The 25,991-nt window shown below is 34.2% G+C and overlaps 1 long non-coding RNA gene across 2 annotated transcripts; it reads right to left on the reverse strand.

Annotated features, from left to right (window-relative positions):
• Positions 1–267: 267 nt before the first annotated feature.
• LOC107031807 lies at positions 268–5,668 on the reverse strand. 2 transcript variants are annotated; one of them, XR_001458282.2, is made up of 3 exons: positions 5,465–5,666; positions 5,168–5,365; positions 268–462 (listed from the first exon to the last, which is right to left on the reverse strand). It is a non-coding gene; the product is annotated as an uncharacterized LOC107031807 (long non-coding RNA). The 2 variants fall into 2 exon arrangements; XR_001458283.2 differs by lacking the exon at positions 268–462 and adding an exon at positions 2,047–2,562 and having other exon boundaries at positions 5,465–5,668.
• Positions 5,669–25,991: the final 20,323 nt, after the last annotated feature.

Raw genomic sequence — 25,991 nt, forward strand, 5'->3', positions numbered from 1 at the left:
GCCACGCTTTGTTGTGATGCATTAGCAACACCTATATTTTATTATACTACACTTAAAAGTGTTGCCTTTGCGGTTTTATTGGTAACACTTTAAAAGTGTTGCCTTTTATAGGTCATCTAGCGCAACACTTCAAAAGTGTTGCCTTTTATATCTCATATATATCAACACTTATAAAGTGTAATTTTATATCTCATATAGAGCAACACTTACAAAGTGTAACTTTATATCTCATCTAGAGCAACACTATTGAATTGAACATATTCAATATATGATCACAGAATTAAATCGAAGCTATATATTTCAAATAAACTTCAAGAAACATGTTCAAAAACTCCAAAACTTAGAAAGTAATTGCTTAAAGATCTCTAATATCAATAAATTCCAAAATACCAAGCATCATTCACTATAAAAAAAGATCGAGTTTACTTCTGCCACAATTCAAATTCAATTACCGGCATTTTCCTGCACATTGAAAATAAATTTATAAGTAGGTGAAATAAATGTGAAAGGGCATAATTGGAGAGTATTCATTGTAAGCCAACCAATCCAAATCAATATATATACGCAAATCATATAGAACATTTATAATCACGTGAATTATGGATTACTGCATGTATTGTAAACACAAAGATATAACAGACACACATCATCTCAAATTCCATTCAGAGCATCTGTAAAATTTCCCTTTCTCTTCCCACGATTGCACGAAAAGCTGAGAAAAGGCCAGCAGCTGAAAAAACTCGCATAGCCGAGAAATCTCATGCAGAACATAATGCACAGGACGAAAAGAAGCTAACAAAGAACAGCACTGCAGCTGTCGGAAGACAGAAAGAACAAGAGATTGAAGAAGTTCAAACTGTTGTTTGTCTTGTTAATCCTGTTGAATTAGCTAAGCATGTACATAAAAAATCTGCATGTTGAATGAAATTTTCCAATTTTGTACATAAAAAAAAGACCTCAAGAGACTAGCTCTCCCAGTTCCTGCCTAAGAAGTAACTGGGAGCTGACATTCACAATTTGATATTGAGCAAAGACATGGAGGCTGATAGGAAGAACAAAAACAAAGGGGAACAAGGCAAATATGATTTTAGAAACCTGCAAATGCAGTACACAAAAAAGTTTTAGTACAAACCAAAAAGCCTTTACAAGTTTACAAGTTTACAAGTTTAACAAGTTAGGCATTTTTCCAACAACTTAAGAAACCTGCAAATGCAATACAGATTCTTTACATGTTTAACAAGTTGGGCATTTTCCCAACAATTGAATTGTTAGACATGAAAGCTTAACAAGTTTTGCAAGATTGGCAAATACACTCAAATCAACATGAGTAACTCAATCCAAGTTATCATGAACAACTCTTGCAACATTACCACACTCAAAGTTGACAGAATGTAACTATTTTTTCTAATAAAGGTTACAATAAGAGTGCATCAACAGATGAGAAGTACTATAGGGTTGATGTCATGAACCTATATGAAAAAACTACATTTCAAATACTGTTAAACCAAAAAACTCCATGGAAGATGCAACACGTCATCAAAATGAGTAGCTCAGGAAAACTGCTGGAAAGCTGAAATTCTAGTGTCAACATGTCTACATTCTGCTAATTTTTTAGTCAAATGAAGCCATAAAGCTGACATAACTCAATAGTACTACATACATAAATAATTGTTTAATCTTGCTAAGGGCAGTTACCAATTGTAGGTGATTGAGATGAACTACTTCATAAGAAAGAATCAAATAACAAGGTTGTGCAGAAGGAGATAAAAAACACATGGCAGCAAGTATCCCACGTCTTTTGATTCACAAAATCATACCTGGTAATGACATGCTATAATACAAAACCAGAAAAACAAATTTTGCCCAACATATTTTTTCAAACCAGAAAAATATAGGTCATGTCTTCTTTTTTTCAATAACAAGCTCATAGATCTTCTGTTACCTTACTGTAATTCAATGTTTATCTCAAACTCACACTATTAATTTAAGAAGTGTCATTTATGGATCACCCACTATATCTACAATTATAACAGAGAGACCTAAATATGATCATCAGAATAACTGATCTTTCAATTGAATAAATCAGCCACTCAACAAGTTTCATTAATCTAAAGTAACGATGAGTTAGAATTGTTAGGCATACACAATTCTATTATAACAAGACTTATAATATCACTACAGAGGACAACTATGTCAAAGCAAGAGACCAGATCATAAACTCCTTCATCCTATGAAACATTTCTAGATTGATCATTCAACATTCCATCAATATCATCAAGCGAGTAATTCATATCATCGTCAACATTCAACTTGATATCCCATTCTCTCTGATTGATCCATTAAATATATCCTTTAACAAACTCATAGCATATTAGATGATCATACACTACATTCTTTCTAGTCCAATGAATCTTAAAACATTTGGCACATGGACACTGAATTTCATCTCCTTGAGGATCTCCATAAGAGCAAGAGAAATCTAGGAATGATTCAACCCCAGCAATATCCTCTTTGCTATACCTTGCTAAATCCATCCAATCCTTGGATGGGATATTTGAATTCCTAGAAGAAAATATCAATATTCAATCTTTCAGTAACAATCATTAAATCATAGTGAGTTTCATGTTATGAATCATCAGGATCAGCATCATGTGTTATGAGATGATCCAATTCATAATGAGTTTCGAGATTTGAGTACCTTGTTACCATTTTTATTTATCCTATATGCATAATAACAACTACAAAACTGTGTGTCATTATTTCAATATTGAAATATAGTCATTTTATTGTTAACAGATCAGTGATACTTGATTTTGGTGTCTGTATAATAATAATTTCCTCACAGCAAAACCTGAAATAGTTTGAGAAGATTTCTTGGTTTATAAAAAAATTTGATCAAAATATGCATATATAAAAGTATAAAACTACAGGAAAAATAATATATACAGTTACAGAATGGGTTTACAATTTAGAAGACTCTACATCCATCAAATAAGAGTTTAATATATATGACTTTATATGGTTTTGTTAACTTATAAAGCCTTCAAATGTTAAAGTAATGTCTTTTTACAATTTGTTTTCCTTAGGGTGCACTAAAGCAAATGCAGGTGTTGTCTAACTTTTCAACATATCAGAATATGGTATAAAATCCCAACTCCCAAGCAATTTTAAAAGTACGACATTCAACTCATTAAAATCTAGTGTATGCTTCACTTTGCCCAACTTCAACAAGGTCACATGATTCTTCATTTTTTGCATAGTCTTTACACATTAAATAAAATCTAAGTGTCACCTAAAGATGTTAAAGAAAAGGTACTAATATTTCTCTCAAGAAAGCAGCGCCCAAAATGGCATACAAAGCAATGAGTGCCTACGGATTTGACAGTAACAATAACAATGAATGTAGGAACAAGAAAATTCTCATACCCTGAAACAGTCCTATTGTACTATTAAATCCCTTCATATAAAGTTTTGGCATCTAGATTGTTAATAGAAGTGATCATACTTCAATCATATTGATATACCAATAACAACATACCCATAGACTGTCTCCAATAGACTCTCCGCTCAAGGAAAGCAAAAACACATCATTTATGAAAACATAAGCACTAAAAAAAAAGCAGGAGGATACCAAGAACCAAACTTTTCAGAAAATACATAATCATAAAAAAATAAGTAGGAAAAAAGAAGCGCAAACTAAATAGTTGACTACCTCTCCAAATGGAATCACGGACTGGATGTTATTCATCAATACTACACAACAATACACTCTACTAGACTAATATTTAGTGCTAACATATTTACAGAACTCAAGTATGACAAATCCAGAGACAAAAAATGTCACTCTTGCTAAAAGAAGGCAATAGAGATTAGTAGAACATGAACATGCTGGAGATCCAAACAGCAAGAGAAATCTGCTAGTAGTTGAATCTCAAGAGAAATGGCAAGAGAAATATGCCTTTGCGCAGTCCTATTCTAACAGATCTATTGAGGATTTTACTACTCGCATACAACAAGAATGCTATTAGTTGAATCTACTGTATACGGGTACAAAAATGGACACACCATGATCAAAGAGGGGAGATTCATTTGGGAAGAACAGTACCATATGCATGGCAATCGGTATAACCACAGCAAGAACATGACATGTAATGAAATTTGAAAGTTACTATCTATTTGCTCATCTTTGGGATCTAGTTCATCAAATAGGAACAGACTTTTGCATCATCCAAAGCTTTCTCTCATTTTAGTTTGCACCGGCTTCTCCTAATTCATCCAAATCTTAAATGAAGCAAGCTTCACTTTCAACAATATCCAAAACTCAATAGGTTTTCCATCTTACGTAAACAAATCTTCTATTTCTATTCTATTATCACTAGCAACAGTTAACAGAAAAGGGAGAAAACATAATGATCAAGTTGAAATTAGAAAAAGCAATAAAGCAATTAAAGACATAGAAACGATTGTTCTACTAAGGATTTAAGTTATATACACTAAAATTTAAAGCATGTTACATTATCACTAATATATTGTATTTGTGAGGTCACCAATCAAACTTTGACATACACAGTTACTTATTATTGTAAATCATAAGAAAATATGCATTGTCTATTTATAAAAGTTAAACTCTATTACTATTAGTTTGTTAAAAGATTTCTTATAGGAAGAAATTGCCTATTTGTTCATAATTGTAATGTCTAGCTCTTGCATAACACGCTTAGAAATTACTGCTCCCTCCCCACCCCTTATGTTTCTGGACAATACTTCATCTTACTTGATCAACATGCATTACTTGACTGATGATATATTGGGATAAGAACAAATATACGAAGTTATATAAAGTGACATAGCATAATGTTCAAGAGGGGAAACAATAGGTGGCAATGAAACTGGTATATATGTAACATTATTTTCTCTCAAGTGCACCATCAAGTTCTATCAAGAACAAAAGGAAATTAAAGAAGAAAAAAAAAACTCTGAAGCATTCAGTATCAATTTTCTGAAATATCACATATTTATGTTCAAAGAGAAAAGAATTCGGCTCAGGGCACCCAAAATTCAACTAATACCGCTAAAATACAAGCTAGACTCCCAAAAACTGTCTAAAATCACAAGAATATCGAAACCCTAAAGCAAAAATTTTGACTTTCAAAGATAGAATTCTTACACGATAAACCCAATTCACACAAAATCGTGTTATTCAGCAAGAACTATTATGTAAATCTTATTCTTCAAAAAGAGTAACTTCAGCTTTTCAGCCATAAATCTGTCCGAAATCAAGTTCTTCAATGAGAAATCTAAGAAAAAAGTGTGATGGGAAGACTTAACTTCAGTTCATCTTGCCAACAACCCCAATCAATTCCTTCTAAACAAAAAAGAAAACAAAAAATCATTCAATACCAAGAAGATTGTTTTTAGTACTTAGCTTGATGAAATCATTGTGGTAGAAGAGGATTGTACTTACCATGACGAAATCTTCAGCTCGGAGAAGAGAAAGCTCGGTCAGCTCGGTGAGTTCTTCGGCTCGATCTTCAATTCGATCTTCAGCTCGTCACTGAAAGAGAAATTGTGAGTTCTTCAGTGAAAGAGAAAGCGTGACTTCAAGGAAAGAGAAAGTCATATCTTTTTGTCTTAATGTTTTATTATTAATTAATGTTTATTTTTGGCCAATAAAAATTGGAGGGAGAGTGAAAATTGTTGGAGAGAATATAAAATTTTGGTGAAAATTTAAGGCCACACTTATAATGTGTTGTTTTTACAATAATAAAAATTGGAGGGAATCAAATATTTTAGTGAAATATTTGAAAATGTTGGAGGGAAACTATAGGCAACACTTCTATAGTGTTGTTTTTACAATTATAAAAATAGGACCCTTTAAAAGTGTGGCCATATATATACATAATTGTTGCCATTTATTTCATACTATGACAACGCTTATAAAGTGTAGTCTATATCATTAAATGGTACACTTTATAAGTGTTGACAAAATTATCGTTGCGAAAAGTTAAAAAATTAGGCTACATTTAAAAAGTGTTCCCAAAAATATTTTAGGCAACACTTTTCAAGCGTTGCTCAGATTTAGTGTAGCCGTAGGCCTAAAATGGTGTAGTGGCAACAGAACAGTAATGTGATTGGGTCTTCCTTCCAAGAAGAACAAAAATGACCTACTCCATCATCTACTAGTGCATATGCTCCATGAAACAGAGGTGAGTTCCAGATTAGAGTACCTAAAATTTCAGAGCTAGACCTACAAATTTAAAACGTAGTGTGGCACAAAGGGGTGGTAAGCGTTCCACATGTGCTAAGCGTGGTTGCAGCCAATCAAGGGTGTTATGTGATGGATCCAATGGTTTTTACAAGTGTTGTAAGAATGGACATTTTATAAGAGAGAGTCCTAAAAACATGTAGGGTAATGGTAAGTGGGGACACAAGAGTCTAGTCTTCTTCAGTTGCTCCACCAAACAAAGTCGTACCTAGAGGAGCTACTTAGGGGAAGGTGGAGTAGAAAATTGTTTGTATGCTTTCTCTAGTCGCTAAGAACAACAGTATTCACCATATGTTGTCACTGGTAAGATCCAAGTATTTAACTTTGATGTTTATGCTTATGAAGATTCATGAGTCAGCTTATCCTTTATAACTCCTTATGTTGCATTAATTTTGATGTTATTCTTGAGAAACAGTCATGACTAGGGTATCCCCTAGACGTAACATGAGATAATTGACTCCGAAGGGGTCTCATACAATAGTTAGCATAATCATGACATAAGATACTAGAACAGTAGGGGAAATATAGTTTCTTCTTTAAACAATATAATCAAAAATATTTCCATAAACCGAATGGAAGTCTTTTCTAACTTTTTGTCTCAAACCATGTTTTAAACTCTTGAAATAAAAAAAACTCTTGGGACGCATCCCATACAAAGTCTAAAACAAAATAAAAGACATAAAAAAAGTAATGGGTTCGTCCTCAAAGCTATGAAGAATCACAAGTTCCACAACTCTTCTTGCAACTTCTAAAAAACTATCCTCCAAAGAAACTCAACTTTGAAACCCTACATTTGATTAGAATGTAGGCAATATGCATTAGTGACAAATGTACCAAGTGTGGAAGCTATAAGAACTTCAAAAGAGCATCTAAAAATAGTTAATCACCCAAATACATAAGCATTAAAGATAACAACATAATGATAAGCATAATATCCAACATAAGAATCATATAATCATAACTCAACATAAGACATATTTAGTGAGCATAGGAGATACATCATAATCATAATAAGCTGATTCTTTATCATAAGCATCATACAAAGCACATGTGCTAACAACCAAGGGACAAGTCGTACCAAATTCGGTTAGGGGGTAGGCCCGTGTGCGGATACTAGCTTCCTCACCAGTTCTAGGCTCTAACTAACTTACCTAATTAGCTAATTAACCTAGTATAAACAAAAATAAACTAACTAGTGAACCCGACAACCTAAGACCTAACTGGGTGACACTAGCCTAGTAACTAAAGAAACATCCTAGTACCTAACCTAGGATGGTCCACAGGGGTTGGTTATGGTCCTAGTGACTTAAGGGTATTTTAGTAGTTACCCTAGGTCACTTAATTAATTAAATTAGCAATTTAATTATTTAACTTAAATTCAAAATCAAGGCCGAACCCGACTTCAACATTCATAACATAACCTTTACCATGTACATGACCTTCTTAATATCCTCTAAGGTCTCACATATCTTTCATTCATACATTAAAAGGGTGAACTAATCCTACCTAGTCAAGACATATCCTTATCTCACAACATTCATTCGTATATCAAGTAAGGAACACAAAGTCTACCCAATAAGAAACTACATTCTTTCACTTTATCACATATAACATATCATTTTTTAAAACACTTACGAATGACCCTTATATTCTTAATATCATCCTATACATTACTATATCATATAAACATAACCATCATAACTCATATAGTCAAGTAGGAACAATCATTTATCAACATTTAAGACTACACATATGAGCACAAGGTCATAGTCTAACATAATCACCTACATAAAGCCCATAGATCACATATGCTTTCACATTTATTAAAAAGAGGATAGATATCATCATAATTCACATAATCAATTACATAAAAAGCCACATTACTTTAAGTAGCACCGACAAGGCCATGATCATCATACTGATAAAGTAACACCGACAAGGCCACATAGATTCACATAACACTGCCACCATAAGTGGACCATACCAATAAAAAAATAATTAAAGTATAAATAACATCAAAATAAGATAAATAGGGAAGCATACCCCATTAACATCCTCAACACCTCAACTTGATGCTAATTCATCCAATTCAATAGCATAAGGCCCTTACCAATGACCATGAACAATAATTCAATGTAGGAACCATGATAATCAATGAAAATAGGTCACTTTAATAGATATTCAAAAAATTAGGATAACCTAGATACCAATTGAACACAATTTTTACATCATTAGAAAGACCATATAAATCTACACTAAAATTGAACAACACTAGGTTAATATCAAGTAACCCATAACTTAGTCAGAATCTATGGTTCATCCAATTTATGGGTTCATGGGTAATTTAGATTAAAATCATCTATAAAATATAAATTAAATCATTATTAAATGTTTAGAAATCATTAATGCAAGAACCCATGGGAGAATCATGAAATTGGGCAATTCAACTTGAAAACTTTAGGAAACATCTTGAGAATTGGGGCTCCTTGATGAAGAGAGTTTCAAGGATCAATATCCATAACTCAATGATCATAATTATTCACTTTGATAAAAATTTCAACTCAAAATGTTGCCTCCAAGTTGTTCCTTGATTCTAACTTCAATGGAGTCTTTGAGATTTCTTAAGGGATTTTGGGAATTTTATTTTGAAGAATGAAGTCTTCAATTTGTTTAACACATATATACACATTTAAAATAACCAATATACCCCTTAGTAACCTCCAAAGTATATTTTTGGAAGTGGGTGAATTTACAAATTCACCCCTAGCTTGGCAGTGAAAGTGCACTCAGTGACATGACCATCTACGGTGGACAATTGATGGACCATTTAATCACAAATGGACCGTCCAGTCCATCCGTTGGTTGGGTGAAAGACTTATCAAGGTCCTGGTTCCTCAAAATACTAATTATCCATGCATCGACGGGGAATCGATTGTCCCACGAGCCGTCGATGCCTCCGTCGTTTGGGGCTGCCTGGAACAGTCTTGACATTGTGTTTGGGTCCTTCTTCAAGGACCCTTGGATGGTCCTTGGGGATAATTTCCTAGACGTTTCCAACACAAATACAATTTTATATGAGTTTAAAACCTCTCACATAAATTTCTCCCAAAACGAAAAACGTAAAACTTGACGAAACATGCCTAGTCACAGAAGGTCACTTCAAGGCATATATTTCGAACGTCATAGACGTTATTAAACGTTTGATCTCCAAAGTCCATGAAACTTGATACACTGACTATACATGCTATAATAACTAATTTAAGGACCTTAAACCTCATGAATAATAGAATAGCACATAAAACCATATATGAGGCACATAGGTGACTTAGTCATCAAACGTCTTAGTCGTCCCTTGACTTTTGACTTCCAATGCACCTTTAGATACTGCCTCTATGAAATATATTAGACCTACTTATTACCTTAGACCATTAAGACCAAAATTTTAGGCTCTAGTTAACCTAAGTTATTTTTGGGGTCTTACACCCATCCCTTCTGTCTAATCCAAGGGATTAGATGAGTCATTTTGTTACGGGTGTCGCCGATATAGTGAGGGAGGAATGCCATGCAGAGATGTTACATTATGATATGACCTTATCTAGACTCATGTTGTATGCCCAATCAATTGAAGAGTCTAAACTTAGGAGGATGTATATAAACTTGAAAAGGAGTGGTTCTAGTGACCATGATCAAACTAGGTTAAAAAAGAAGGCTCAAACTCAAGATGAACCTAGGAGTGCTAAGGTGAAATTGCAGAAAGGAGGTGGTTCTAAAAATGGAAATCCTACATGTGTCACTTGTGGAAAGAGACATTATGGTGAGTGTCTAAGGGGTACCGCGAGTTTCTATGGTTGTGGTAAGGAAGGACATAAAGTGAGAGATTGTTCTAACATTGCTTCTAGAGGAAGAGAGGGTAAGAAATATGCTCCTAATGTTCCAAAGGAGGATGTTACAAAAGCAAAGACTCGTTTCTATGCACTTCGGGCAAAAGGATCAAAGCCGAATGAAAATGATGATGATGATTTTGGGAAGTAATAGTTTATATTTTAAGATCTATGAGTTCCTTTTAAGTGGGGGAGTATGGTGAGTAGATGGGATAGAAAGACATATAAGTGTTGCATGTGTAAGATGTTTAGGAGTTTTGTTGAAATTGAATTTTATTAACTTCTAGCATTGTCTATTTTATGAGGTTATTATTATGTTATAGCATGTATTAAATATGATGTTTTTATGAATATTAGCTTGTGTCTATCATGAATTTCCTAAAATTTTAATTTTTGGAAAAAAATTTGCCGAAATCACTGTAGCTTGCAAACTGCTCATTGTTAAATTTTCAAAAATTGAGTAGTTCATTTTTTTTTCTAAAATTGTTGTAAGATTGTTAGAACTAATTTATATGAGTATAAAATTGAATATGAAATGAGTTTTTGCTATTTGAAATAAAGCATGTGAGTTTTGTAGCAGGATGAGTTATAGAATGTCTTCTAGTCTATTGTTGTGTTGTGAATCTGTTGATAGTATAAAATTGATGTTTTCTTCTTGATTATGTGTTATACGTTATGGTTAAGAGGTTCTATTTGAATTTCTATTCTTTGATGTGTTCGGAGAGTGACCAGTGTCTTTCAAGGACGATTATTGTCCAAGTTGTGGAGAAATGTAAGATCTCGAAAATGACTTAGGTGAACTAGAGACTAACATGTTGTTCATGGTGTTCTAAGGTACTAAAGTTGCCTAATATATGGTATTGAGACAGTGTTAGGTGCATTGGAAGTCAAACGTGAAGGGACGACTAAGACGTTCGACGACTAAGTCACATATGTGCCTCACAAGTGGTTTTATGTTTTTATATGTGATTAATGAGGTTATAAGGTCCTTAATAGAGTCATTATGGTGTATATAGGAAGTGCGTCAAGTTTCTTGAATTTTGGAGGTAAAATGTCCAAGAACGTTCATGACGTTTGAAAGGTTTGCGTCGAGATTTACGTGTTTTATTTGGAGTAAATTCGTGTGAGAGTTCCTAAACTCATATAAGAGCATGTTTGGGTTGTAAATTTCCCGGCCAACATCCCTAAAGACAATTCAAGGGTCCTTGAGGAAGGACCCAAAGTTGGTGCCAAGACTGTCCAAGACAGCACAACCAACGGATGGAAATCTACGCTTAGTGGGTTAGTCGACGCCCTGCTGGTGGTTATACGTCGATGGAAAATTAGTTGTGCGGGGAGGAAGCTAAGGAAAAGCCTCATTCCCAGACGACGGACCAACAGGATGGTCTGTTGGTCAAAGGACGGGTTGTCGATGGGCAACCGTCGATGGATCTGTGTCCCTGCGTGCAATACACTTCCAAGTGAGGGGTGAACTTGTAAATTCACCCCACTTCAAAATAAGAGTATTGTCGGTTCCTTAAGGGTATTTTGGGTATTTTAACTATGTTTATAATCCTAAAGCACTTAAAGGATTTCATTCTTTAAAATCAAAACCCAAATTTCTTTACAAATTCCCTAGAACTCCATTGGCACCAAAACTCTAGGAAGGGCTTGGAATTGGAGGTTTAAGTGGATATTATTCATCAAATTGAATAATTAACTTCATTGAGGTATGAATTTTGATCCTTGAAACTCTCTTCATCAAGGAGGCCATCTTTCAAAGATGTTTTTCTAAATTTTTCAAAGTTGAATTGTCCAATTTCATGATCTATGCACGAGTTCTTGCATTAATGGTTTTTAAATATGAATTATGGATTTAATTTTCATTATTTGGATTATTACTAAATTAACCTATGAACCCATGAATTGGATCTACCCTAGTTTTTTATTAAGTTATGGGTTACTTGATTTTGACTTAATGTTAACGAATTCTATTGTATATTCCTATGGGTTATCTAATGATGTAAGAATTGTTTTCAATTGATATAGAGGTTGGATGATATTGATGAATATGTAGTGAATTGACCTAGTTTCATTGATTATTGTTGTAATTGCATTGGATTATTGTTCATGGCCATTGGTAAGTGCCTTATGATATTGAATTGGGTGATTTAGCATTGAATTGAGGTATTGAGATGGAGTGGTGGTACGCTGACCTATTCCCTTTATTTTATATATTTTTGACTTCAATTATATTGTTATTGGTATGGTTCACTTATGGTGGCGGTGTTAGGCGCTTTACTTCGGATTGATGTGGCCTTGTCGGCGTTACTTTAGGTAAGATGATGATCATGTCCTTGTCAGCAACTACTTGAAATGTTATGATAATTATGCGAAGTATGATCATGTCGATCTACATGATAAGTGATATGAAAGTATATGTCTTCTTCTATTTATGTTATTGAGGTGATCATGTTTTACTATGACTTCGACTTTGTGTGTATAGTCTTAGGGTTGATGTATGCTTATCCCTACTTGACTATATGAGTCTACGATTGTCATAGTGATGATGTTATGCTAGTGTATTACTTAAATATGAATATGACTAATTCTATGTGTTTCTAGGATGACATGTGATATGTTTTAAGGTGAAGTATGTTGTGTCTTGTTTTTGTCTACTTGTGTCCCTTACTTGATACATATATGAATGTGAATATGCGATGTCTTGACTTAGGACGTTATGGTCTTTGGTATTGAATGTATTAATGATAAGTGACCTTAAATGATGTTAAGAGGAACCTTTAATTGAAACCTTGAACCTAGTGGTAAGGTTATACATGTTGAAGTCGAAAGTCGTAATGGTATCCTTCAAGTAAAGAAATGATAGACTTAAGGTTAATTGGCTGGAGCAACATCATACTAATCCTTAGGAATGTTATGATGAGCTTCTTGTCGCCATTGTGAGGTAACCCTAGTAGAACTTTCTTTGGTAGAGTAAATGTGATTGGGTTATGAATTCGATATGGAACCCTTTTTGTATGGACCTTAAGTTTGAACTACTCTATGAGAACAAAGGCTAGAACCGAGTGAGTATGGTAAGGGAAGTAGTTATACTTAAAGAATGAGACTACATTACAAATCATGCCATTCATATTCCTTAACCATGTGCCTACATGGGATGTGTTCAAGCTCTACCATTGGCATGTACAACACCCTAATCGGAGTAGGTTAGAACTTCGGACTCCATGCTTTGCTATCATTGTCTATGTCGGTTATTGCCTATTCTCATCATATGGAATATCTACTAGCATTAGAGAAGTTCCATAAAGTTTAGGTGGTGGTATGGAACGCTATCTAGATATTGCACAATAGGCTTTGAAGGTGTTAATTAGAGTTCCTAGGTCTTTTCCAAGACCATTACTTGAATGTCCTTTATGTGTTGAATGTCTCCTATATTAACAAATGAATGTAACGACTTAATTAATAAAGTATGTTAATGAATAAGTACTTATCTAGAGTAGTTAAGGGTTGTCTAGTTAAGGTGTGAAGGGAGCATAGGAATGGTTACTTAGTAACTTACCTAGATGAGTCTTAAGAATGACTCTAGTTAGGGACAATGGTTGATTATGTGGGCATGATCTAAACATAGGTAGTCTTAAGGATTATTTATGTAGTCTTGAAGAGGCCAATCGTGGACGCTATCTTCTTGATTTACTTAAGTAAGTATATTTGATAGGCTTGGTAAGGGAAATGTCATATTATACATGTTATGTGTTTAGGTGTCTTTTAAGTTTGTATATGTCTCATTATGAGTAGTCTTGATGGTCGTTTAGGCATTCTTAGAGAGATTTTATGGGTGGTGTCTCTTTGTGTTGCTTAAGTGAGTCTAACAATAGCTTTTAGTGAGAATACTACATACGAGAAAATGTTAAAAGGAATAAGAAAGCACTTCACTGTATCAGTGAAGCAATTTACTGTACAGTGAATATAGCTCACTCTAATGTTGTTCCAAAAATGTGTTAAATTGCTTAAGTGATATCTTATGTATTTATAAGTTGATAAACTTTATTCTTATGAATATGATATGATTTTTAAATGAAAAGATGCATATTTCCAATAAATGTCTATTTTCATGATTTTATGCATAATGTCATACTTAGTACAAGTGGTTGTACTAATTCCATGCGTTGTTGGTAGGTAAGGAGCATTTGGGAAGCAAGACTTGGATCATAGCATCATTCAAGTGATGTTGAAGCATGTCCTCATTTGACTCAAGGGCATAGATGTCTTTTATGTTTCTTATTGAAGTATTGTAAAAGACTAAGTATTTCTATAGTTTTGAAGTATGGGCCGTGTCCCAAAAGTATTCTCCTGTCTTAAGTTTTATGAGATTGAGACTTAGTATTTCCTATGATTTTATTTGAAATAGTTTTTAAATACTATGAAATATTTTGTGAATAATTTTAATTCCCCACTACATTTCATTATGTATATGCGATGAGTGATATCTAAGGGCTTGTACAAGACCTCGGAGAGGTCAAGTACGCCAGTTGCAATCCGAGATTGACCCTAACTTTTACGGTGTGGTTTCGGGAAGTGACACCTATCTTGTCACATCCTGAGAGCACACCCTAGAAGATATGACACTCTCAGAGAGCAACCGGCGTACTTGAACTCTCGACGTCTTGTACAAGCCATTCCGTATCATTCCTCGCATATAAACATATCAAAATTAGTGCGGAATTAAAAGTTTTCACACGAATATCATAAATAATATTTCATATAAAATCCATAGGAAATACTAAGTCTCACTTCATCAAATCTTAGACACAAAAATACTTGGGACATGACCCATACAGTACGAATATAGAAATACTTAGTCTATCACAATACTTGGATAAGTGAAATAAAAGACATCTATGCCCTCGAGTCAAATAAGGACATACTTCAACTTTCTCGAAAGATCTCCTAATCCAAGCATATCTCCCAAGAGCACCTTCACCTATGAATCACTTTATATATAGATAAAAGCATGAAACTAGTACGAACACATGTACTAAGCATGACCTAATGGATAAAAATCATGAAAATGGAAACTTATTGGAAATATGCATCGTTTGATTTAAATATCATCATATAAGTATAAGAAAATTATTTAACACCTTATAAATACATAACAGTTCACTTAAACAATTTATAACATTTTTAGAAGCAACTTTACAGTGAGCTTTATCACTGTTACAGTGAATTCCTTCACTGTTACAGTGAAGTCCTTTAAAATCACATAGTACACTTTCTAGCTTGCAATCTTCTCACTAAAAGCTATCCTAAGTCTCACTTAAGAAGGCAAAGAGAGAACGCCTGTACAACCTCTCTAGGAACAACTAAATGATCCTTAAGACCCCTTATAATGAGATGCTTACACTTACAATACACCTAACACATAAACATGCGATCCTCCTACCAAAGGTGATTCTAAGGTTCACTTGGCTGAGTTGTGAAGAGACCTCCCATACAATCACTTTCACACATACTTAATATATCCTATAGATTACCTAGGATAACATCATTCTCACTTCATAAAATAGCATACATATAATATAAAATTCTCCCTTCCAAAGGTTATCAAAAGACTTACTCAAGTAAATCAAGAAGAGAATGTCATGTTGATCTCTTCAAGATTACCTATGTAATCCTTAAGATAACCTAAATTTGGATCATGTATACATAATCAACAAACTTTCCTAACTAGAGTCATTCTTAAGACTTATCTAGGTAAGATACGAAGTGACCACTCCTATGCCCCCTTCACACCTTACCTAGACAACCCTTATCCACTCTAGATAAGTACTTAGTCTTTTTACATGCCTTCATAACTTAACTCATTACATTCATTCGCTCATTTAAGAGACATTCATCAAATAAAGGACATTCAACTAATGGTCTTGGAGAAGACCTAGGGACTTTGACTAACCTCTTCAAAGACTAATGTGCAATGTCTTGATAGCGTCCTGTACCACAACCTAAACTTCATAGAACATATCTAATGCTAGTAGTTATTCAATATGATGAGAATAGGAAATAACCGACATAGACCATGGTAGCTAATCATGGAATCTTGAGTTGTAACCTACTCCGATGGTAGGTGTTCTACTTGCCAATGGTTGAAATTGGACACATCCCATGTACGCACATGGTTAAGGAATATGAAGGGCTTACTTTGTACTCTTGTCTCATTCTTCACTAGAGCTACTTCCTAAACAATACTCACTCAGTTCTAGCCTTTATTCTCATAGAGTAATTTACATTGAAGGTTCATACGAAGGTGTTCCATATCAAGTTCATAACCAAATCACATTCACCCTACCAATGAAGTCCCATAGGGCTGCCTTACAATGGCGACAACATAGCTCATAATGACTTTCCTAAGTATGATATGATGCCATTCCATCAAACCAACCTTAAGTCCATCATTCATTACATGAAGGATACCATTATGTCTTTCGACTTCAATGTCCATAACCTTACCAATAGTTTCAAGTTTTCACATAAATGACCTTCTTTGAATCACTCAAGATCTCATATCATTCATACATTCAATACTAAGAGGCTTTAGCATCCAAAGTCAATACATCTCATATTCACATTCATAAATGTAGCAAGTAAGGGACACAAGTCTACCAACACATGACACAACATACTTCACATGTACATATGATTCTAAAAGTACATTCGCACAACAAACATCATCTTTAAGTCACCCTATCCATAACTATAACATCATCAATATAACCATCATAGATTCATAGAGTCCAGTAGGAATAATAGTGCATCAACTCTAAGACTACACACAAAAGGACATAGTCATAGTCTAACGTGATCACCTAATATGAATAAAAGAACACATACTTTCACTTAATCACAAATAGATGAATATGATCATATTTCACATAAATCAACTACACATATCATCACAATATATCAAGTAATTCCTACAAGGCCATAATCATCATAGTACATAAAGTAACGCTGACGAGGTCACATCAATTGCAAGTAAAGAACATAGCACCAGCACCATAAGTGTACCATACCAATCACAACATAATTCAAGACTTACATTACTTAAAATAAATAGAATTAGGGCAGCTTACCACCAATCCATTTTCACCACTTCAATCCATCGCTAAATCATCCAATTCAAAGCCACAAGGCACTTACCCATGGCCATGAACATAAATTCAATGTATAAACTATAATAATCAATGAAACTAGGTCAATCCAATATAGATTTATCAATCTAAGGAAACATATACAGCGGTTGAATACAATTCTTACGTCATTCAATAGCCCATAGAAAGCTACACTAGAATTCATAAGCATTAAGTCAATATCAAGTAACCCATTAAGTAGTCAAAAACTAGGGTTAATCAATTCCATGGGTTCATAGGATAATTGAGTTAAAATCATAAAATTAACAAAGATTCGATCGATATGCAATGATTTAAAACCTTTAATGCAAGAAACCATGGATATATCATAAAATTGGACAAGTTCATCTTTAGATAACTTTAGAAATCTCTTTGAATTTTAGGTTCCATGATGAATAAAGTTTCAAGGATCAAAACCCATACCTCAATGATGTTAATACACAAAATTGATGAAGAATCACTACTCAAGTATCCAATCCAAGATCTTCCTTGAATTTTGGCTTCAGTGGAATTCAAGAGAATTTCATAGAGATTTTGGGGTTTTGATTTTTAAGAATGAGTTCATCTAGGTATTTAGAACTTATAAACTCACTTAAAATACCTAAAATACCCATAAGTAACCTCCCTTTATTGTATTTTTACATGGGGTGAATTTACCACTTCAACCCTAGAATTACAGTAAACCTCCCGCAGAAGACAATCCACCAACCACTTACCGATTGACGGACCGTTTGCCCACAAACGGACCATCCTTGCATCTCGTCATTTGGTTCAGAGACTTAAATATGGGATATTAATCTCCCTAGTATAAGTCTTGACCCACACACCCATCGACGGGGCATTTACTAGCCCACGAGCCATCTTTTGCCTCAGTCGATTGGGGATTGTCTAGGCAGCCTTTGCTCAAGGAAAGGGTCCTTCCTCAAGGACGCTTTGATGGTCCTGTGGGACTTCTTCCTAGATGTTTCCAACCCAAATATATTTGTATACGAGTTTAGTACATCCAAAATCAATTTCATCCTAAATGAACTAGTAAAACTCGACGAAACATGCCAATACACACAAGGTCGTTCCAAGACAAATCTTTCGAACGTTCTTGGATGTTTGACCTCCAAACTTCATGAAACTTGACACACTGCCTATTAAAACTATAATAACTCATATAAGGACCTCTTTAACTCATTAAACACATATATAGGCACATAACAACTCATGAGGCACATAGATACTTAGTCGTCGAACTTCTTAGTCATCCCTAGACATTTGAATTCCAATGCACCTAAATCTTTAGACTCTGCCTCAATACCACATTGTAGACCATTTTAGGACCTTAGACCCTCATGAAAAATATGTTAGGCTCTATCTTCACCTAAGTCATTTTCGAGGTATTACAATCATAACAATATCATAATGCACCTTACCAAAGATGGGTCCACTAGGGCTACCACACAATGGTTACTAGGATGGTTTCATGCCATTACCGCCAACCTACCCATAAGTCCATCATTCATAGAAGAAGGATACTATTAAGACTTTCATCTTAAAGGATATCATAACCTTTTTATTAATTTTAAGGTCATACATTAATCACTCATACACATACAAAGAAAGGTTCTTTAGCCTACCTAGTCAACTAATCACATATTCACATATCATTTGTGCATCAAGAAGAGGGGTCTACCAAATTATGAGACACATTAATCGTGTCACTCATACAATTTCATTAAAGTAACAAGTAGGGATACTAAATCTACAAGACAAGATAAATCACCAACAAATAAAGAGACTTATCATGGTCTACCATAGTCACACATAATCATTTAAGAACGACATACTTTAGTCTCATTCACTCATACACAACATTATAACATAAGACATCTCTTAGTACTCTTATCATCCTATACCATCACTTAAAGAAGAATTACAACATAATCATTCATATAAGATCACAAAATCATTATAAGAGTACTACATTTCATATCTTCACATTATACTAGATTACACATATATTTCATCATACTTCACTTTACATAATCATATAAGCTACACATATATTTCATCATACTTCACTTTACATAATCATCTAAGCCATAGCATCTTCGTTATGATCATCTTACTTCACACAATAAACTTCAAATTATATATTCATATAAGCCCTAACATGACACTACTACATTTTACATAATAATGCTGACAAGACCATATTAAACACATAATCAAGACATAAACACCACCACAATAAGTGGACCATACAAATCAAAGACAATTCAATTGAATTCTACATCAATTATACACAATATAGAGAGATCAATCCAACATACCACCTTTCCATCATCATCATCAACATTACTTAGCCATTTCAATCAATTCAACTCACAAAGGCTCTTACCCATAGCCATAGCACTAGTTCTAAACCAAAAATCAAAAATATAAAATATGAACAAATCAATTTAAGGAATCCTATATACGACTATAACATGATGTTTACATAAATCAATAGACCAAAACAATCTACACATGAATTCACTATTCTCGAGTTATGATCAGTTAACCCATAGTATAGCCAAGTATAGAGATTTGAGAAGATCATGGTTTCATGGAGATTTTCATTAGAAAACATCAATTATACATCAATAATATCATATCTCATTTCTTGAAAACGTTTCATGCAAGAACCCATGACTTAGAGTAGAAATTGGATTTTTTCATCTTTTTTCAAATCTATGGAATCATCTTTGAAATTCACTCTAAGGTAATAGAAATACTTAGATGAATACATCCCATACCCTATTAGAATATTCCAAAGAGAATTGAAGAATGTACTTCATTGAAAATATATCATCAAGCTCCATCTTCACCTTGAGCTCTCATGGAGGTTTTTCAAGAAAGTTTGGGAGGGAAAGGGTTTTGACATAGGTATTTAGGGTCTAAATGAGGGTCAAACCTTTTTAACACTCATAAAATACCCAAATATACCTAAACAAACCGTACATACAATTTATAAGACTGGAGGTGAATTTCCCAAAACACCCTAAGCTTACCAGAAAATTGCAGCAGCCATCGACGCCCTCCCATCGATGGACTGTTGACTACCCTACACCCCATCGATTTTAGTCTGTCATTTAGGTGTGAAATTCCCATTTGTGCAGGATTTGAGGCCCCATCGACTCCACCAATCGACTAGTCTTCATTTGACCGACTGCTTGTCGTTTGGTCACTGCAATGCCATCTGCCTCTTTGAGTTGGGGTCCTCTTCTAGGGCCCCTTATGGGTCCTAGGTGAAATCATTTCCGGACATTAAACCCATAAATATGATATTATATGTCTTTATGAACCTCCCCTATCAATTATAACATTAAACATGTTACAAAACATGCTAAGGCACACACAAACACACAATCACGTCCAAAGGCTAACATTCGAACATCTCGGACGTTCTTTGATGTTTGACCTCCAAACTCTTCCAAACTTCATACACTGCCTCTAAACACTATAATTCATCATTTAAAGACCATATAAATTTGGGAACAACATATAATACTATGCAAGCACAGAAGGACCAATCGTCGAACATCTAGGTTGTCCCTTAACGTTTGACTTAAACTCTACAGAATGACTTCAAAACTCACATACACATTAATTATGATAATTAGAAGCCCTTAAAACACTAGTGAAGCTCTATGTAAGCCTAGTTCTTTTGTTGGGTTGTTACATTCTTCCCTACTTAAGAACATTCGTCCTCGAATGATACTTCGTACTTAAGGAAATAACAACCAAATAAAAGGCCCGTCGTGCAAGCACACAACATCATAATGATACACATAGATAGGAGGAAAATCACTCCACAACAAAAGCTCATACAACCTCATGCAATTCAAGAAAATACAAGTACATCTATTTATTACTTATGCATCATTCTTTAACATGCTCATTTCCACACCACATAGCACCACATGCAAGTTTTCATTCAAGATAATTCATACAAGATTTTCAATAAGGAACAATTAAGCAAATTTCTCATAAAGGCTCATGAACCTTTCTCAACAACACAATAGAATGCTCAAAAAGAACAACCTCATATAACAATCTAGACATGGTCACTATTCCTAAATCATGAAGAAAATAGACAATCGAAACTAAATGCACATAAACATGAGGAAATACTATGCATAAAAACTCTTTTTCACATTTAACAAGAATTCGGCCAAAAAATTCATATCACAAGGAGAATATTTGGAAACTCATGTTTCCTAAAAGACTCCAACATAACCCAAGTTACTAGGAACTCTTAGTTTTAGAGTTGAATAAGCACATAAGAAAAATATAAGGATATCTCAGTCCCAACAACCATACTATTCAACATACTCCCCCACTTAAGAGAAACCCAATCAAAGGTCAACATCAAAACCTTCCATATCCCCTCTAAAAAATCACACACTAGCTTTTTCTCTCCCTCAACCCGAATATCTATATGGTCACACTCTATGAACCATCAAAGAAAGCAACAACAGAAATACATCATAAACAAAGCTCTTTGGAACGATTAGAAGAATGGAGAAGTGATACTTTCCTAGCTACCAATAACCTCCTATTCATAAGGTGGCTCACTTCACAATACGAACAAGATTTCATTAGATGTGATTTATGAGACAATTTAAGACACTCCCAAAACCTTATGCTTTGATACCAACTTTGTCAAGATTTGGAGGTATACCAGAACAAATGATATCCTCAAGTCGCCAAACGGCAAATAAAGCTTCAATATGTCACACACAAGCCTCTCGTATCAATCATCGCATAATATAAACTCTACAATAAGTAAGAATTTTAAAAAAATTTCACACACAAAGAAATACTTTCATTAATACGCAACCTGAAGACTTTCTTTAAAAATATCTAGATTTACAACGACTCTTTAGACCATCTAATTTATGGAATGTAAAGCATAGATACTAAGCTCATACAAGAAATAAAATAAATACTAAATACCTAAAAGGAACATGTGGCTCTTTTCCTCGAATAAATGAGGACTCACAAATGCATCCTAATCGACCCTTTGAAACCTACCCATCCTCCATGGAATATCAAGCCTTCAAATTCCCTACACTTTACTAAAAAAAGGGAAAAGAAGGGGTTTTCACATTGAATGCGCTAAGTATATAAGTCATTTTAAAACCATAAAAAAGGGACATTTAGTATAGAAATATGTTTCATGATATTTTGATAAAAACCTTTATAAATGGTTTAAGAGACATAACATTAATAAATAATCACATATACACTTTCAAGTAACATCAATCACATAAGCATTGTCACATAGATCCCCTACAAAAGGTTATCCTAAGGTTCACCTATGTAGGTTATGTAGCAACCAACCATACAAACCCTTTCACACACATAGGTGATTGTCAAGGCTACCTTAAGAAAGTTATTCCACTGCATCACATATAACATAAGTTCATATTCAATACAAAAGTCTTTAAATCATATACATTCCCTACCAAATGATACTCTAAGACTCACATAAGTAAAACATGAATAGACCGCCCATACACCCTCTTCAAGCCTACCTAAGCAATCCTCAATGCTACCATAGATAAGTAACTTTTTATAAAACATATTTTATTTAGAAACCATATTTCCATTAAAACCATTTTGAGGGAAAACCATACATTTAGAGGACTTTACATATTAGTCTTGGAGGCAACCTAGTGAACCTGCATCCTAGCATCTTCAAGGCCTACTGTAGCCATAGTTAGATAGTGTCCCATTCAACCACCTAAATGTTGTAGAACTTCTCCAACACTAGAATATATCCCACATGATGTGAATAGGCATTAAACTATATATACCATACTAGCTTAGCATGGAATCCGGAGTATACCCTACTCCGATTGAGGGTGTTATACTTTCCAAGGGTAGAACTAGGACACATCCCATGTAGGCATATAGTTATGGAATATCAAGGGTTTATTTGTATTGTAGTCTCAACTTAAGTAGAGTCACTCCCCAAGCATACTCAGTCGGTACTAGTCTTTGGTCTCATACAGTAATTCAATCAAAGGGAATAAGATGATTTACCATTTAGCAGTCATGAACAAATCATACTGCATCTCACCAAGGAAGGGTCTACTAGGGCAAGCACACAATGGTTACTAGGATAGCTTCATGACTTTATTAATGATGGTTAAATGTCGTTCAAGAAAATCTACCCCTAAGTCCATCATTCACACGTGAAGGACACCATTACGACTTTCAACATCAACGATATCATAACCTTCTTTACTTATTTCAAGGTCATACATTAATCACTCATACACATAAAAGACAAGGGTTTTTAGCCTACCAAGTCGAGGAATCACATATTCACATATAATTCATATATAAAAAAGAGGGAATTAGTTCTACCAAATCAAGAAACACCATTCGTCATGGCACTTGTACCATGTAATTCAAGTAATAAGTTGGGATACTAAGTGTACAACTGTCACATCCGGGGAGCACCCCCTTGAAGTAACCGGTGTCTTTGTCCTCGAAGAGGACTAAGACTGACCTCATAGCATTCTTCATTACATTTCATAGGTTAAATTAGCATGAAATTTAATTTTTTTTAAATTCTTCTACATTGAGGTTTACTTAGACCTCTAGCTTACACATAGTATATAATTAGCGAGTGTACATACACTCCTCATATATGAAGCAATATATAGGATTCTGCTTGTATTACATATACATAATATAATAATATAGATTCATAAGAAGTCTAGAATAGGTCTCATATTAAACCATCTAAGTCGAATAGAACAACTTGGGTTCCAGCCATACTTTATTACAATAAAGGTCTCATATAGGAATATACAAAGCAACAAAAAAAAGTGAATGAACTAAATCGTCATCAAGACTAAGCAATATTTCATAGCAAGATAGTGGCATCGTCCACGGAAAGTGAAGACCTACAGAACACTTGGGAAATATCCAAGTAGTCTTCATAGGCCTTATATAAGATCAACCGCCAGATCCTACATTTGTAGTAAATATAAAAGATGGGTTAGTACACACTTGTACTAAGTATGAGTATATGCACATAAAACATTTGAAATCATGCTAAGGATGACGTTTGTTCAAAACATGCTAATTTACCTTAAAAAGCCTTATGCAAATCCAAGAACCCATGTAAGACAATATTCACATAATCCATAAGTCAAATCCATATACAACACACGACCAACATTAACAAGTAATAGTCAAGTCAACATGTAAAAGAGTTCATAACATCATAACACAAGCATGACTCTTACTCATAACTTGCCATTTTGCCTAAAAGTGCAATGACCAAGCAAAGACCCATAACCTTACTCAATCATGTAAAACAAACAAAGGATCATAAGCAATGGCTAACATCACATAATATATCATCAAGAGTAGTAATCATCATGTTTATCAATATAGACCACTAGCACGTTCATAAATGAAACTAACATCATATAGAATCATCAATGTATAAAGTCAACATATGCATAATATTCAATTTATAAGATCATAAGAACATATTAACAACCTTATAAGGCTTCCCTCAAGGAAAACTAGTGCAAGACATGGGTAGAGTCCCATACCCCTACCTTGGCGAAGTCAAACCTCTTAAGTCACCTTAGTTAGTGTTTACTACTTTACTTCATTTTACATCCGAGAACACTTGCCTTAACCGACATAGACCACAGGAGCTAAGTGTGGAATTTGATGTTGTAAAACCTTACACCGATGAAAGGTGGTCTACAAGCCAAAGTAGTACTAATCATAAACATAGCATCTAGGTGGATCCACTAGCTAGTATTCCTATGGTGGCAACATAGTTAATGGAGCTTGGGGGCTGTTATGGAAGTATCATTCTATGCCCGTTTTGGATTATGAGGCTATCCACCCCGTGAGGACTATGGTTAACCCTACCTTCCCTCCTTGAAAAGGCTCCACCCCTCATCTACAAGTGCACTCGGTGCTAAGCTAGAGTCCCTTTCGAAATGTCTTTATTCATCATTCAAAGCTTAGTTTAGGTCATAGCGTCTAATAACTATTATATTCATAGTCATTTAGCTCAATAGGAATTGCATGAGAATATCCTTTCATGACAACACTCATATGTGAGATTAGCATTTCATCATCGTCATGTCATAATAACGCACATAGGCACTTCATAACTAACCTTAAATCATTTCATCTTAAGAATAATCTCACAATCACATAGTCAAGACAATTTAATTCAACATCATACGAACACCTACTTAGGCCATTCACAAGACATACTTCGATAGAACTATATCATCAATCAAGCCATCATAATTGATGTAAATGTGAGGATCATTCAGACTTACCAAATCTCCTTCAAAATCCATCATCATGCGCTTACCATCAACTAACCAATTCCATCTAATAATAGGTGTACTGACATCAATCAATATCAATTAACACAAGAACTAGGTCAATTACATCATAACCATCCCAATTAACTTAAATTCATATCCTAGTGTTAGAGAGAAGGTTAACATGAACTCATCATGAATTAGATGCAATTTCACCAACACATTACCCTAACTAATCTATAAATGCATTAGCATAGAAAAAATCAATACAATCAATACATTCTTCAATTTCCATCAATTCATA

Source organism: Solanum pennellii, chromosome 9, assembly GCF_001406875.1.
Source record: "Solanum pennellii chromosome 9, SPENNV200".
NCBI classification, from domain to species: Eukaryota; Viridiplantae; Streptophyta; class Magnoliopsida; order Solanales; family Solanaceae; genus Solanum; species Solanum pennellii.